The following is a 15,578-nucleotide window of genomic DNA, read 5'->3' on the forward strand; positions in this document are numbered from 1 at the left end:
ATAGGTTTCTGACACAGAATGAATGTGGTCTAATGAACTTAAAATGTTTGTTTTGCCTTTGAGCAATTCACTATGCTGTTGAATATTAATCCTCTCAAAAAAATTGAAGAAATAGCAATAACTACTCACTTAAATACATCATAAAATATTAAAATGTAAAAAAAGTGCTTGTTATCACTGAATGGTAAAGATTGTTTTATTTTATCAGTTGGTAGTAAAAGTGAATACACATTGTATATTGTATAAAACAATGATTTAAGTTGATTCAACTACTATTCTGGACAAAGAAAGACAACTCCAATCAATTGAAAATTTCTTGCTATTGCACAATATTGTGCAATTAGATATTTCTTGCTATTGCGCAATACTGTGCAATTGAAAATATTTGCTATTGCACAATACTGTGCAATTGAAGATTTCTTGCTATTGCTCAATACTGTGTAATTGAAAATTTCTTGCTATTGCACAATACTGTGCAATTGAAGATTTCTTGCTATTGCTGAAAACTCTGCAATTGAAATTTCTTGCTATTGCACAATACTTAATATAATAATTTTGGATCCTGATTTGGACCAACTTGAAAACTGGGCCCATAATCAAAAATCTAAGTACATGTTTAGATTCAGAATCTACATACACAGTTAGAATCGGCATATCAAAGAACCCCAATTATTCAATTTTTGATGAAATCAAACAAAGTTTAATTTTGGACCCCGATTTGGACCAACTTGAAAACTGGGCCAATAATCAAAAATCTAAGTACATTTTTCGATTCAGCATATCAAAGAACCCCAAGGATTCAATTTTTGTCAAAATCAAACAAAGTTTAATTTTGGACCCTTTGGACCTTAATGTAGACCAATTTGAAAACGGGACCAAAAATTTTATGGTCATAAACCTTGTGTTTAAAGGACAAGGTACGATAAGCATCAGAGAACGGCCCCCTAATTTCGTTCAAATTAAAAGTGACTTGCTATTAAATATAATAAATTAATAAGTTTAAAACCTATATTTTTGTAAACATTAATAGATTTTTCAACTTCCGTTGATATTATTCATGCCCTGTTGCTGTAAAGACCTCAAGATTCTGGAAAAGGGCAGAAAAATGGCAGTTTCCAAACCTTTTTCTGCATTTTAAGCTATGAGCGTACCTACGACCCACGATCATATTTATACCAGGCATTCCTTGAACATAAATGTTGATGCAGTTCAAATATTTTAGTGGGTCGTAAGTACGCTCATAGTTAAAAATTCAAAAAAGTGACAAAAAATCGTCGTTGTTTTCATTGAATCATCGAAATTTTTAACCGAACTGCGGACCGGAGATGATTTCCGGTATTTACTAGATCCGACGACGGAAATGTATTCTTGCTACGCTATAATAATGGCTAGTTTCTTTAGGAAGAAAAATAAACATATTTGAGACAGGAAAACAGGATATTCCTTTACTCATTATTCTTGAATTTAAAGTGACATTTTAGCAGACCGTCGAAATATGACCCAAAATTAGACGGAACTGTGATAAACTTCAGAGAAATACTGGGAACGTTATTGTGAATGAATATAATAACTGGTTCATACTCAAAAAGTGCATATATATACGTATTTTGTTTCATAATTGACAAAATCGTCGCCCTGGAATGTTTTAATCTCCGTTGACACTTTGTTGAAAAGTGCTTTCTTTCACGTCCGCATTTCTACCAAGTATGGCATGCCAAGTTAACATTTTAGACAATCATGTAATAAAAATACAGATGGCGAAAATAAACTACAGAACTGTGAATAATAACATACATTGTTATTCATATCACATAAGCAGACACCATGTGACAATTTTAATTAGTTAATTGTGTAAGTGTAACAATAATCAAGATTAAACAAAACTATCCAACACTTTTATGATCTAAATTATGTATCTTGAGTTAATATTTTTTTGGTCATGGTGTTGAATTTATTGGACTTATTATTTGTAATTGTCACCTGCCTTCTCGTTGTTCTATCTTGACGACAACGCGTGCTACTTCGTATTTCTTCTAAAATAACAGCACTACATGTATAATGAATTTAAACATATTCAAAAGAATAAAAGCTTCTTTTATTTTTTAATCTGATATTTACACGTCAAAGTATGGAATATGAAAGGAATAAAACGCATCATAATTAAAGATATCTTGCTTGTAAGACGTGTGTTTCGCATACAAAAGACTCATCAGTGACGGTCGAATAAAAAATGTCAAATGACCATATTAAAAAGGCTCAAAATTCCGATTTTTCTTTTTGTGAATAAAGGTTATTTATTCCTGAATATATTATCCGTAGTTTTTGCAAACAATATACAGTTTTGTTAACAGTTAATTCATAAAAGTTACTATTTCAATAATAATTCATGTTTACACAAAGTGCTACCTTTGGACATCATGTTGCTGCATGGATTGTTTGTTTCATTAATTGTTATTGTGCTATACCTTAAAAGGTTACAGTCCGTTGGAAGACATATTACCATAACTTGACACTCCGATCCAACTAGTTTTTGTTCTTACCCCTTAACGCAACTTGATTAACGGAAATCAGCAAATACCAATTTTTAAGTCTTAAGTTTGACCAGGCCGGTGTCAGAACCCACGATATCAGGCGTTTTAATTCATTTATTATATTTATTAAATTGTACAATGAATTAATAAAAGGGTGCATACTGTAAGAATCCATCTTATATGAATCCGCGCTTAAACATACACATCCACCCAAAAGAAATAACTTTTGCAACATAGAGTGGGAGGCCCATATTCGCCGGGGACACAATTTCGCCGTTTTATGATTTTGAGGTATAAACACTTCAAAGGATGGCTGAAATGGAAGAAAATATGCCGATAAATTATAATTTTATAACAAATATGATTATTTTTTAAACTTTAACAAAATTACGGCACTAACTGCAAAAGACCGAAAAACGGACAACAATTTTCGGTCAATTTCCTGAATGAAAAACAGGATTTTCAAAGATTTTTTTCTTAGTAATTTTTTGACTGATTGGCCTAAATTTCTGTTTTTTTACACCTTTGAAATGTCTGCCGTTCATCTATAATGAAATTTATTTGATAAATATTATAAAAAGCTGCATTTATTTGGTTTTAAATAGATGTGTAAAAACGGCGAATATGTGCCCCCCATTGACAAAACTTCAGGAAATTTCAAGCACCCTTTTAATCTAACTTTACAGATGATTATTTTCAAACAAACATGTTTTCAAGCTTAGGAACGTTTTGCATTTGAAGTTATCTTCATATAGAAATATCAGTATACTTCAAAAACATAACTATTCTTCTTCTTTTTTGGAATTTTATTCTCATACACACTTGTCCCGGTCTACACTTATTTAGTTTTTATACAATGACTTATGATATTTGGCAACAGTGTATAGCCATGACTCAAATATCATAACAGTCTAATTTTGTTTATTTTCTTTGGTTACATCTTCTGACATCAGACTCGGACTTCTCTTGAATTGAATTTTAAATGTACGTATTGTTATGCGTTTACTTTTCTACATTGGCTAGAGGTATAGGGGGAGGGTTGATATCTCATAAACATGTTTATACTGTTTGTGGCATGGAACACACGGATTAAACCTGATACTTGCATACAAACAAACACCATTGAAGGTACATCATTTATTACGTAACCGGAAACTCAGCATCATATATATATAACAGTACAAAGGGAGACAAGCAGTTCACATACATTGTTCCAACACATAACAGAGTTATCTCTCTTACTATACTGATATAAAACATACATAGCAAACACTACATCTCTTCCTTCTTTTTTAGATTTGAAAACATCTTGACATTTTTGTTTTACAAATAAAAATTGAACTACCCTATGTCAATTTTGTTTAAACATAAAAATTCAAATAAACAACATTGTCAATAATATGTCAACAACAACAAAAACATTTGTTATTAATACCTTTATAACATAAATCATGTAACTTGTAATTGTTCATAATGGTACACATATTATTTCAAAACAAAATCGTCAAACTTTGACGGTAACTTTTTCACTCTGACTGGTCTATCTTTCATACTACAAGTTTCATCTTGACTAGAAATTAAACACTTATTTTCATCAAAATTACTAGATTCATTTAAATTCTCAAAATCATCTTTGTGACTTGAAATAATTTCAGACTCTGTATTAACTACATTTTTGTTTGCATCAGATTGTGAGCAAGATAAATCATTATTTTCTCTCTCAATAAATTTCTTTAAATGTGTCACATTTCTCCTGTATTGAACACCTTGGTCAGATTCAACCAATACACTATTACCAATTTTCTCCACCACTTTAAAAGGGGATGGAACAAAAGGTGTAGACATTTTATTTCCACGGTCTTGCCTGACTAGAACTTGATCGGAGACACGAATATCACTCTCGCACGCACCACGACGCTTATCCGCATATATTTTTCCTTTTTCCTTTTGTTCGGCGTCTCGGTCGCGTACTTCAAAATCATCAATATTATAATCAATTAACTCCGGTAACTTTGTTCTGATTTTTCTACCAAAAAGTAATTCGGACGGACTTACTCCGGTTGTAGAATGAGCAGTACTACGGTACATAATTAAAAATTTATTCAATTCTAATTTCCAGTCGCGACCTTCGGCTTGAGCAATTTTGACACGCTTCATTATCAAACGATTTTGGCGCTCTACTTCGCCGTTAGCCTGTGGCCATAACGGAGTTGTTCTATGATGGACTATACCATGTTCGGACATAAAGTTGGGTAGTTCTTAAAATGTTGACTAACAAACTGGGGTCCATTATCGGTGTGAATTGATAACGGCAATCCATGAGTCAAGCAAAATTTTGAAATCAACGACGTAATATTTTCCGACGAAATATTCTTAGTAACAGCGACTTCAAAATAGCGGCTATAATAATCAACTAATACAAACATATAATGATTGCTCGGTAACGGTCCTAACAGATCAGCAGCTAAATGTTGCCACGGCGCAGAGGGCAACTCGGTACGCTTTAACGGTTCGGGTTTACTAGGCTGACTAACCAATTGACAACCGTAACAGCTTCGACAAAACTTCTCAATACTTTTGTCTATCCCTGGCCACCAGACCTTACTTCGTAAACGCGTTTTCATGACAACAATGCCAGGGTGACCTTCATGAGCAAGCTGAAGTACCTGTTCCCGTAAACTAATAGGTATCACGATACGAGTACCCCGAAGTACTAATTGACCAATAGCACATAGCTCACTTCGAATCGGTAGATATTCTTTGAACTCGATACGGTGCCACTGACTGTGAACAAGACATTCTCGGACAGCTTTTAATTCAGGATCATTCTCGGAAGCTCTTTCGATTTCGCATGTTGTCATCGCAACCGGTGTTGATTCTTGAGCTACAAATTTAACGTATTCCTCAGTTATATTTTCCCGATTGTCACGTGTTGTTCCTTCTTTGATCAAACGTGATAGCGAGTCGGCTATATTTTTCGGTCCGGGAATATACCGTACAGTATATGTATATGGTTGCATACGGAGAACCCAGCGCTCAATTCGAGCACATACTTTCGACTTTGTAGAGTAAATACACTCAAGCGGTTTATGATCCGTTAAGAGCTCGAACTGGCTTCCATAGATATAAACATGAAACCTTTCACACGCCCATACCAAGGCTAGAGCCTCCTTTTCGGTCTGCGAATATCTGTGTTCCGTATCGCTTAAACTCCTACTCGCGTAAGAAATAATGCGCATCTCACCGTTTTGTTCTTGTATGAGCACGGCTCCGAGTCCAACTGGACTAGCATCTGCGATTACCTTAGTCAGTGCCGACTTGTCATAATAACCTAAAGTTTCCGCATTGGCAAGACGACGTTTTAGCTCATCGAACGACCTTTGTTCATCTTTACCCCATGTGAACGTTGCATCTTTACGAGTAAGTGCACGCAGCGGAGCTGAAATAGTAGCTAAGTCAGAAATAAATCTAGCACTATAATTAACAAGACCTAAGAAACTACGAACTTCTGCTGAAGTTCTTGGCTCACGTGCTTCAACGACAGCTATGACTTTAACATCTGCTGGCCCAATACCCCGACCAGACAAAACATGACCCATGAACACTACTTTGGACATATTAAATTCACATTTATCATTGTTTAAAGTAATACCTTTGTCTCTCAGTACCCTAACAACATTTTCAAGACATTTATCATGTTCAACCTGGTTACTAGCATGTACAATAATATCATCCATAATGTTATGAACACCCTCACAGCCCTGAAGGACTTGTTGCATGATATTTTGATATAATTCAGGGGCACAACTAATACCAAACATAAGGCGCTTATACCTAAACAACCCTTTATGAGTTACAAAAGTAGTTATTTCCCTAGACTCTGGTTTTAACTCAATTTGGTGATAGGCCCAAGTTACATCAAGCTTACTAAACACTTTACTAGAGTTCATATCTTGCAATAGTTCATCTATTGTTGGAATCGGATGTCGTACTCGTTTCACAGCTGTATTAGCCTGGCGCATGTCAACACATAGTCTGATGTCATCACCTGAACGTTTTGGCACGACCACTACTGGAGAAACCCATTGACTAGGTTCATTGACATGTTCAATTATATCTAAATCTAAAAGTTCATCTAACTTCTTGCCAAGTTTATCGTGCAGATTAAACGGTACCCTCCTCATAGGCTGAATAACGGGTTCAACATCTGGGTCGATAGGTATCTGTAACTGAAATGATTTCAATTTACCAACTCCTGTAAAACATTCTGGATACTTGTCCTTAATTGTTCCAGGTTCACTAACACTGTGAACAAGCTGCAGCACACCTAACTGTTCTGCTGTATTACGACTCAACAAAGCCTGACCTTTGCCTTCAATAACAACAAATTCAATATCATTTAAAGTTCTGTTGTTACATTGTACAGTAGCTGTAAATATTCCAGCGATTTTCAATGGTTCCTCACTGCCATATGCGAATAAACTCTTTGTAGACTTGGACGAAACACATTTCACATGATTATCTTTTAAATAATTCCACAAATTTATTCCCATGATGTTACATGATGCTCCAGAATCAATTATCATTTTCAAATTCACATTCCCTATATTGACAACAATATTATCACATACAGAATTTATCTGATTTACACTGATCATGCTAAATACATATTCCTCATCATCCGTGTTATTCTGTGGTTGTTCAACAACTTGACGAATTTTTCCGTGTTTTGACTTATCCTTAGTTTTACAAACTTTATCAAAATGACCAATGATTTTACACTTCCTGCATTTCTTTCCCCGAGCCGGACAGCTTGGGTCAGTCCTAATGTGACCTTCACGTCCACAACTGTAGCAAGTTGCTGTACATGTAGACTTGTTACCCGAATTAAAACTTTTGTTACCAGAATTAAAACTGTTCTTTCCATACTGTTTACCTTTTGACTGTATCATGTTGACTTGACCTTGACCTTCAATTGATTTAGCTTGTCGTTCCGAGTCTTCCATAGCTTTTGCAATACTTCTTACATTTGCTAAAGTAAGTGTTCTACCTTTCTCAAGCAATTTACGTCTGAGATGGTGACTTAAACATTTATCAATAATTTGATCTCGTATTCTTTCATCAATTGCATTTTGATTGCCAAAATCACATGTATCAGCTCTCTGTCGAAGACGCGTTATATATTGTTCAATTGTCTCTGAAGAAGACTGAATCATAGATCGAAAAATTGATCGTTCATAAGGGGCATTTGAAAGTGGTGTGAAATAAGCATCTAGCGCACTCACCGCCTTCTCATATGCACCTTCTCCCGCACCTTCCGGCAATGTGAAGAAAATATCCTGAACATTCATTCCGGCTGTGTGCAATAATAATGCATATTTTTGATCTACGTCTGTAACCCCTTTTCCTGCGGCAAATAGTTGAAACGCCCGAAGCCATCGTTTCCAACGTGCAGACAGTCCTGTCGAGTCAGAAATGTCGAAATTCTGTATACCGCTAACATCTGGTAGTAAAACTGATCCCATTTTGTAATACAACCTTTGATTATCCTCGTCGCCAATTTAAATATATTGTTTGTGGCATGGAACACACGGATTAAACCTGATACTTGCATACAAACAAACACCATTGAAGGTACATCATTTATTACGTAACCGGAACCTCAGCATCATATATATATATAACAGTACAAAGGGAGACAAGCAGTTCACATACATTGTTCCAACACATAACAGAGTTATCTCTCTTACTATACTGATATAAAAACATACATAGCAAACACTACAATGTTTAACCCCGCCGCATTTTCGCGCCTATCCCAAGTCAGGAGCCACTGGTCTTTGTTAGTCTTGTATTATTTTAATTTTAGTTTCTTGTGTACAATTTGGAAATTAGGCAGCAACCATTTGATTTTCTGGGGGGGGGGGGGGGGGGGGCTATGGTTTTTTTTTTCTGTGCAAACTTTTTTTTCGCCTGCGGCGAAAAACAATCTATTTTTTCGCAACAAGTCGAAAACAATTTTTTTCTTTCAATTTTAGCATTACATATAGTGGCAGCTGAGGGTGAAATAAACATTTTTTTTTTCTCAGAATCAAAAACAAATTATTTTTTTCTCCAAAAACTGGAAACAAACTTTTTTTCCCAAAAAAAAACATAGCCCCCCCCCCCCCCCCCCAGAAAATCAAATGGTTGCTGCCTTAGGTATGGCGTTCATCATCACTGAACTAGTATATATTTGTTTAGGGGCCAGCTGAAGGACGACTCCGGGTGCGGGAATTTCTCGTTACATTGAAGACCTGTTGGTGACCTTCTGCTGTTGTTTTTTCTATGGTCGGGTTGTTGTCTCTTTGATACATTCCCCATTTCCATTCTCAATTTTAATATCATTCTGACATTTACCGTTGATCTCAAGGTCCAATTAATTGACCTTTAACTTTCATGGTTAAATGATTGTCCAACCCTTAAACCATATATATTCTTACAGGCTATGCCAGTTTCTTTACTGCACAATAGGCTTAATTTCTTAGGTCAATTAATGCCTCGTTGATAACTCCAAAAATGATTTATACACCCCCGTTTTTTGCCTTAATAAGTCGTTTCTAATTCACCATAGGTTTTGTACCCATGCAGAGGACACATTCCAACCCACGGTGTAGTACGTTGACGGTTGCTATTCGGAAAAAAAACGCGTCCACTGTTGCTATCCGAAACTTTTACGGTTGCTATCCGAAAAAACCCACGAGTAAACATGGTAAGTGTTTGAATTTCATCAATATTATGTATTAAAAAAACTTTGATCTTGTATGATATCGTCTTCACGGAATATAAGACATATTTGTCTAACGATTTCAGTTCAGTTTGATATTTTATATGAATTACTTTTCCAAATAATAAATAAAACAATCTAGATATTCAATTGGGAACGTAGGAGTGAACGAATTTATCGTCTAATTATTGCCATTATTGTCAAAAAACAGTAACATACTCATGATTTATACTTAGTTTAGTGCAAAAAACACATTTTCAACACATGAAATATACATTTTTCCTATTCAATTTACGTTTACACAAGTTTTTCGACAAAATGCTAGACTACGGTTACTATTGGACAAAGGCACCAGTTGCTGATTTCTATTTGACAACTTTTACAACGAGCATTTAGTAAAACAAATGCTAAATAACCTGAGATCAAATGCAATATCTTAACGCATTTTCTTTTCTATAAATAGTATGTATGGGGCGCCTGAGCGTTACTATGTATCTATATTCCAGTACTCCTTTTAACATACTTTTATTATAGGTGTAATTTTTTTTAAATATTTCTGCAAAACATACATTGCTTAATTTCCTTCGTGTGTTTCCTGGTATCTAGTGAAATGAGTCAACCGGTTATGTATTACAACGGAAAATAACCAATAGTTCATTCGAAGTGGCTACAGTTACGTTGAACAATAATTGCCGGAATGCAAGATCGGATTGGGACTTGATTAATTATGAACGTTACACTAATATTTGAGTAAGCGTAGACTCAGATATTATTGTTACGTTCGTAATAAACCAGGTCACAAATCGATCTTTTATTCCGCCAATTAGTGTTCAATGTAACAGTATTTTTAATTATAGTTAAGTTATCAAATGTAGCTTAGTTCATTTTGTATTGATATTACCGACTTTTGAATCCGGACAATATTTTTTTTCGACAACGTTTATTTACTTTGCTGATATGAAATTCTTGTCCCGAGAGCACCGAGTGAAATTTAGATTTTTACTTCTTTAAGTTGTTGTTAATTGAATGGGTAGAATAATACCGTCATATATCAGCCAAGAAGGTATCCTGTCGAAAGAAAACACTTGTACCGGATTCAAAAGTCGGTAATGTGAACATGAAATATTAAAGCTATATTTTGCAGTGCTAACATATATTCGAGTGACAAACGTGGAATATGTGAAGATACAATTTCTGATACTTTTTTTATTCGTTAAACTTGTTTTCGTTTTATAGAAAAGGTCTATAAAATAAAGGTTAAACAGTAAAATTCAGTCATAAAGGTAACATAAAATGATTTTTCCACAATTTCTACACGAAATCATTGTTTTTTTTCTTTCTTATATTCTCAAATTTCACCTTTTTATCATATTGTGAAATGCTTATAGTTTTATTTTCTGCATGTACTCAATATTCATATATAAATAATTTACAGGAGTTAAGTAAAGACATGTCCTACTTTGGCTTCAAGTTAATTACACACAGCCCTGAAAGTCATCATAATGAGTCTCAGACTATCTCAGGTCAGGTACTTGATGACTCTTTCTCAGATCCAGTTCCTCTCGATGAAGAAACCATAATACCTGAAACTCAGCTCACTCTGGTTGAATCCATCACAAGTGATGAAGAAATCATACCTGAAACTCCACAACCGAGCCCATCAATCAAGACCCAACTGGCCCAAGACCTGCTTGGTACAGTTGAAGTAACAATAGACAACAACAACAATAACCCTGCCTCAAAATCATATGTATGTGATATTTGTGATAAAACATTTGATAGGTGTACCAGTTTGAGGCGACATGTTGTGGGTCACACCGGTAATGGTCACGAGTGTCACATTTGTTCAAAGTCGTTTTACTCTAGGTATGATCTTACAAACCATGTCATGTCACATGGCAGTGAGAAAAAATTTGTCTGCACTGAATGTAACAAGACTTACAAGACTAGAGGAGGCCTGAACTCTCACAAAAAAGAACACCAAGGAAACTTTAAATATTTTTGTGACCAGTGCGGCAAAGGGTTTACCTACAAGAACAATTTTGAAGGGCATAAGGCCTCACACGAAAAAACAAAACCCTTTGGGTGTCCTGCGTGTGGCAATACATACAGATATAAATCTAGTCTAGCACGGCATGTGTGTTCGGCTAAAAGAGTTGATAAATTGTCTTGCGACGAATGTGGCAAGAAATTCAAATCAAAACGATATTTAGCTGACCATACAGCTGCTCACGCAAACCCTGAAAGGTACCAATGTGCCGGTTGTGGCAAGACATACAAATACCGGCCATCTTTATACAAACACAAAAAAGTTACAGGGCACGCCTAATTGTAATGTCTAACACATTTGTGTTGAATTTGAAGTATTTTCTTATAATAACATTAATCTTATTAGAAACATTTGGGCCTGTACACTGCTTATTGCATAAACATATTTAGATTTCTTCCAATCTTTTCCACCTTCTTTCATGAACTTATTTAACGCCATTTGCTGTTTCAAAAATAACATTCTCAAATCCTTTATTCGCACAGAAACAACCTTAACAGCTCTTTCTAACTGCTCTATCTTATCTTCTGTTTTGCCGGGAACACGCTGGCATTCTACTTTTGCTAGCTCTATAATATTTAGATCATTTTGAAGGCGCTCTCTTAGTTGGGATAGTGTTTCCTTCTCTTCATGACCAAACAGATCCTGATCCCCCCATTCATTAGTAAGTCCAGGAGCTAGTTTTTTGCCATCAAAGCTCAATACATACGATTTTGTTTCAGATTTTAACTCAAGAGCTTCATTTATAATACCCGGTTTCATTTCACTCGGTAAGCTGACTCCTACAGACTCGTAAGTAGCAACGCGCTTATGAGATGGAACAGCAAAGTTAATGGAACTGTTTTCTGGACTATATTCCCCTCGTCTATTATTGCCGCCATATTCAGACTTCATTCCTGTCATAAACCTCAGAGCCTTTCCATGGAAAAGTCTGTACATTACCTTCCAGAATTTTAAACAGTCTTCTGAATATTCCATGCTGGATGTATTATCTAGAGAATACCATCTAACAACATCAAGAAAAAGGAGGAACGCTATATTTGTTAAAGGAAATTTACCATTGTGAATAACTTTTAAGAAGTTGCAGAAATCCCCTAAAACATTTGCCGCTCTCAGCTTGCTTATGACTGTAGGTAATATTTCTGTAATTTCCTTATTTATTTTGTCGTCCGCGTGAGCATTATAGAGCTTCCTCCTAATTTTCCGCCTATTTCCTCTCGTTTTTAATGGGGCTTTTCTCAGTTCGATACTTTTAGGTCTTTCATTGGCATCTTTGCTTTGTAAAGGTGTAACAATAGCATTTTCAATTTTTGATTTCTTTTTTGGACGATTGAGCCACAGACATGCCTTTGACTTTCTCTTTTTTGCTGAAAATAACAATATAAAAACTACTAGTAACCGGTGCCTTTTTTTCAGTTTATAACCGGTGCCATATATAATGTGTTTGTATAGTAACCGTAACCCTAGCAAATCATGAAGAGTCCCGTATTATTGTCCCGTGACAAATAAAAAAACACTCTTTCGCTTAATACTTTTGAAAGCTCTTAGCAAACCAATAAATGCCCCTTTTGAAATCTTTATTTCATTCAAAACAATTAGTTTTTCGTTAAAAATGAATAAATCAGTGCAAACGATAACGGGTATTTGGCATGTGTGATCTAATTTATTCATCTCGCTTTCAAAGACGAGACCTATTTTCCTTGTTAGGGGTAGACAGTATTCGTTGATAATATCTATAGTATTCCGTAAGACCAGTTTTATTATATATATACACAAATTACCTGCGCCTGTTGACGTTTCTTTGGGCTGCTCCATCCTAAATTGCCATTTTATTTCGAATAGCAACCGTAAAAGTTTCGGAAAGCAACAGCGGACGCGTTTTTTTTCGAATAGCAACCGTCAACGTACTACACCGTGCAACCCCTACATCATATTAAATCGTAATTGCCTGGATTAGACATTTTATTCCACACAATGTCTGTAAGTGGTACAAGTCACGTCTCTTTCGTTCCATTAACTGTTAAGTATCTTTAAAAGCTGTTCAAACTCATCTCAAATTATTAAATCCTATATATTCTTGTTTTCATGAAAAGACTTTCACATTGGAACAAAGATTTTGTAGTGGTCTACAATTTAAAAAAATGTTTGATGTTGCTTAGCAAGATGTGGGATTCTATACTCGATATAGGATTCGTCCAAAAAATAATGATAATCTAGATGTTTATATTATAGTGTAACACCGTATTAGGAAGTATATTCTTAAAAAATAACTAAGCTCATACTTATAAAAATATAAAGAACCTATTATTGCATGGTTGATATGCACTTGTTATGTAACTTAGTTGTTGATCAGCGTGTAGTGACCTACAATTGAACTAAGTTTTCATTTCTAACTAAACATGTTCACAAACAGACAATCTGCATTGCGTTCAATTTAATTTGTTCAATAAAATGACTTATTGATTTGTAGTTGGCTTTAATTCAAACATGTTTTGCTGTTGCTAAACAACACTTGTGTTGCTATGCTCAATACGGAATTTGTAAAGAATAAAAAAAGATGTTTATGAAAAAATATTGGAATGAAACACCAAATGGAAAGAAAAATCTTCAAACAACAGCTTAATTCATACTTAAGAGGGGCAAGAACCAATTTTTTAACCGTTGCTAGGCAACATTTCTGTTGTCAAGGTTGTTTTTAAGCATATAATAAACAAAACCAAAGGGTATTTTCATTTGTGACTTCAAGTTCTTCTTGGACAAACAATATCATGTGCAAATATTTAAATTTTTACTGATAAAGCAATTAATATGTGATAATTTTCATTCTTAATGAAAACCGTTGCTAGGCAACCTTCCTTTCACCGGAACACAATAAAATCATTATTTTTTCAAGTGTCTACACTAAGACCATCATTGATATCAATTTAAACTTATTAGGAGAGGGGGCCAAAAATAGCCCTTATCATACCTTGTCCTTTCATAGATTTCTATTTACTTATACTAAAGTTATGGTGCAAAAACCAAGAAAAATGCTTATTTGGGCCCCTTTTTGGCCCCTAATTCCTAAACTGTTCGGACCTCAACTCCCAAAATCAATCCCAACCTTCCTTTTGTGGTCATAAACCTTGTGTCAAAATTTCATAAATTTCTATTTACTTAAACTAAAGTTATAGTGCGAAAACCAAGAAAATGCTTATTTGGGCCCTTTTTGGCCCCTAATTCCTAAAATGTTGGGATCAAAACTCCCAAAACCAATCCCAACCTTCCTTTTGTGGTCATAAACCTTGTGTTAAAATTTCATAGATTTCTATTCACTTTTACTAAAGTTAGAGTGCGAAAACTAAAAGTATTCGGAAGACGACGACGACGCCAACATGATAGCAATATACGACGTAAAATTAAAACTTTTGCGGTCATATAATAAAAACCAGTTCCACAAGTGTAAAAACAAAAGGTTTTCAGGAAAATTCTTTTTAACATGAAGGGGAAATAATCATCTTTTCTTTTTAATACAATAACATGGACAATTTGTGTTTCCCAACCCCAACCTCCCCATAAATAAGGCATGTGACTCCCTATTTTTTTTGATAATTTAAAAGCACTATGAAAACTCATTTTCTAATTGAATTTTAACCGATTCAATTGATTAATGCTACTTCAACATGGAAAAATCAAGTTTTCCTTATGACCCATATAAATTAGCTGATAATTTCAGTGTATTTTAACACAAGAGTGCACACGCTGAAATATCTCGCCTTTTTTACTAATCATTGATATTATGTTGATAGTCCTAAGTATAAAGCTTTATTACAACTGTCATATAAACTCAACATTAACCAAGAAAACTAACATTGATCAATGAACCATGAAAATGAGGTCAAGGTCAGATGAACCATGCCAGGCAGACATGTACAGCTAACAATTCTTCCATACAACAAATACAGTTGACCAATTGCTTATAAATTAAGAAAAACAGACCAAAACACAAATACTTAACACTGTGCAATGAACCGTGAAAATAAAACCTGCAGGACTGACATATGGATCATAAAATATTTCAATACACCAAATATAGTTGACCTATTGCATTTAGTATTAGAAAAAAATAGACCAAAACTCAAAAATTTAACTTTGACCACTGAACCATGAAAATGAGGTCAAGGTCAGATGACACATGTCAGCTAGACATGTACACCTTACAATCATTCCATACACCAAATACAGTAGACCTATT

General features: G+C 34.6%; 1 protein-coding gene across 5 annotated transcripts in view; it reads right to left on the minus strand.

Moving 5' to 3' along the window:
• The window catches only part of LOC143063602 (glycerophosphocholine phosphodiesterase GPCPD1-like), a 71,827-nt gene that overhangs the window by 21,795 nt on the left and 34,454 nt on the right, over window positions 1–15,578 (minus strand). The window lies entirely within an intron of this gene.

Source organism: Mytilus galloprovincialis, chromosome 2, assembly GCF_965363235.1.
Source record: "Mytilus galloprovincialis chromosome 2, xbMytGall1.hap1.1, whole genome shotgun sequence".
NCBI lineage: Eukaryota > Metazoa > Mollusca > Bivalvia > Mytilida > Mytilidae > Mytilus > Mytilus galloprovincialis.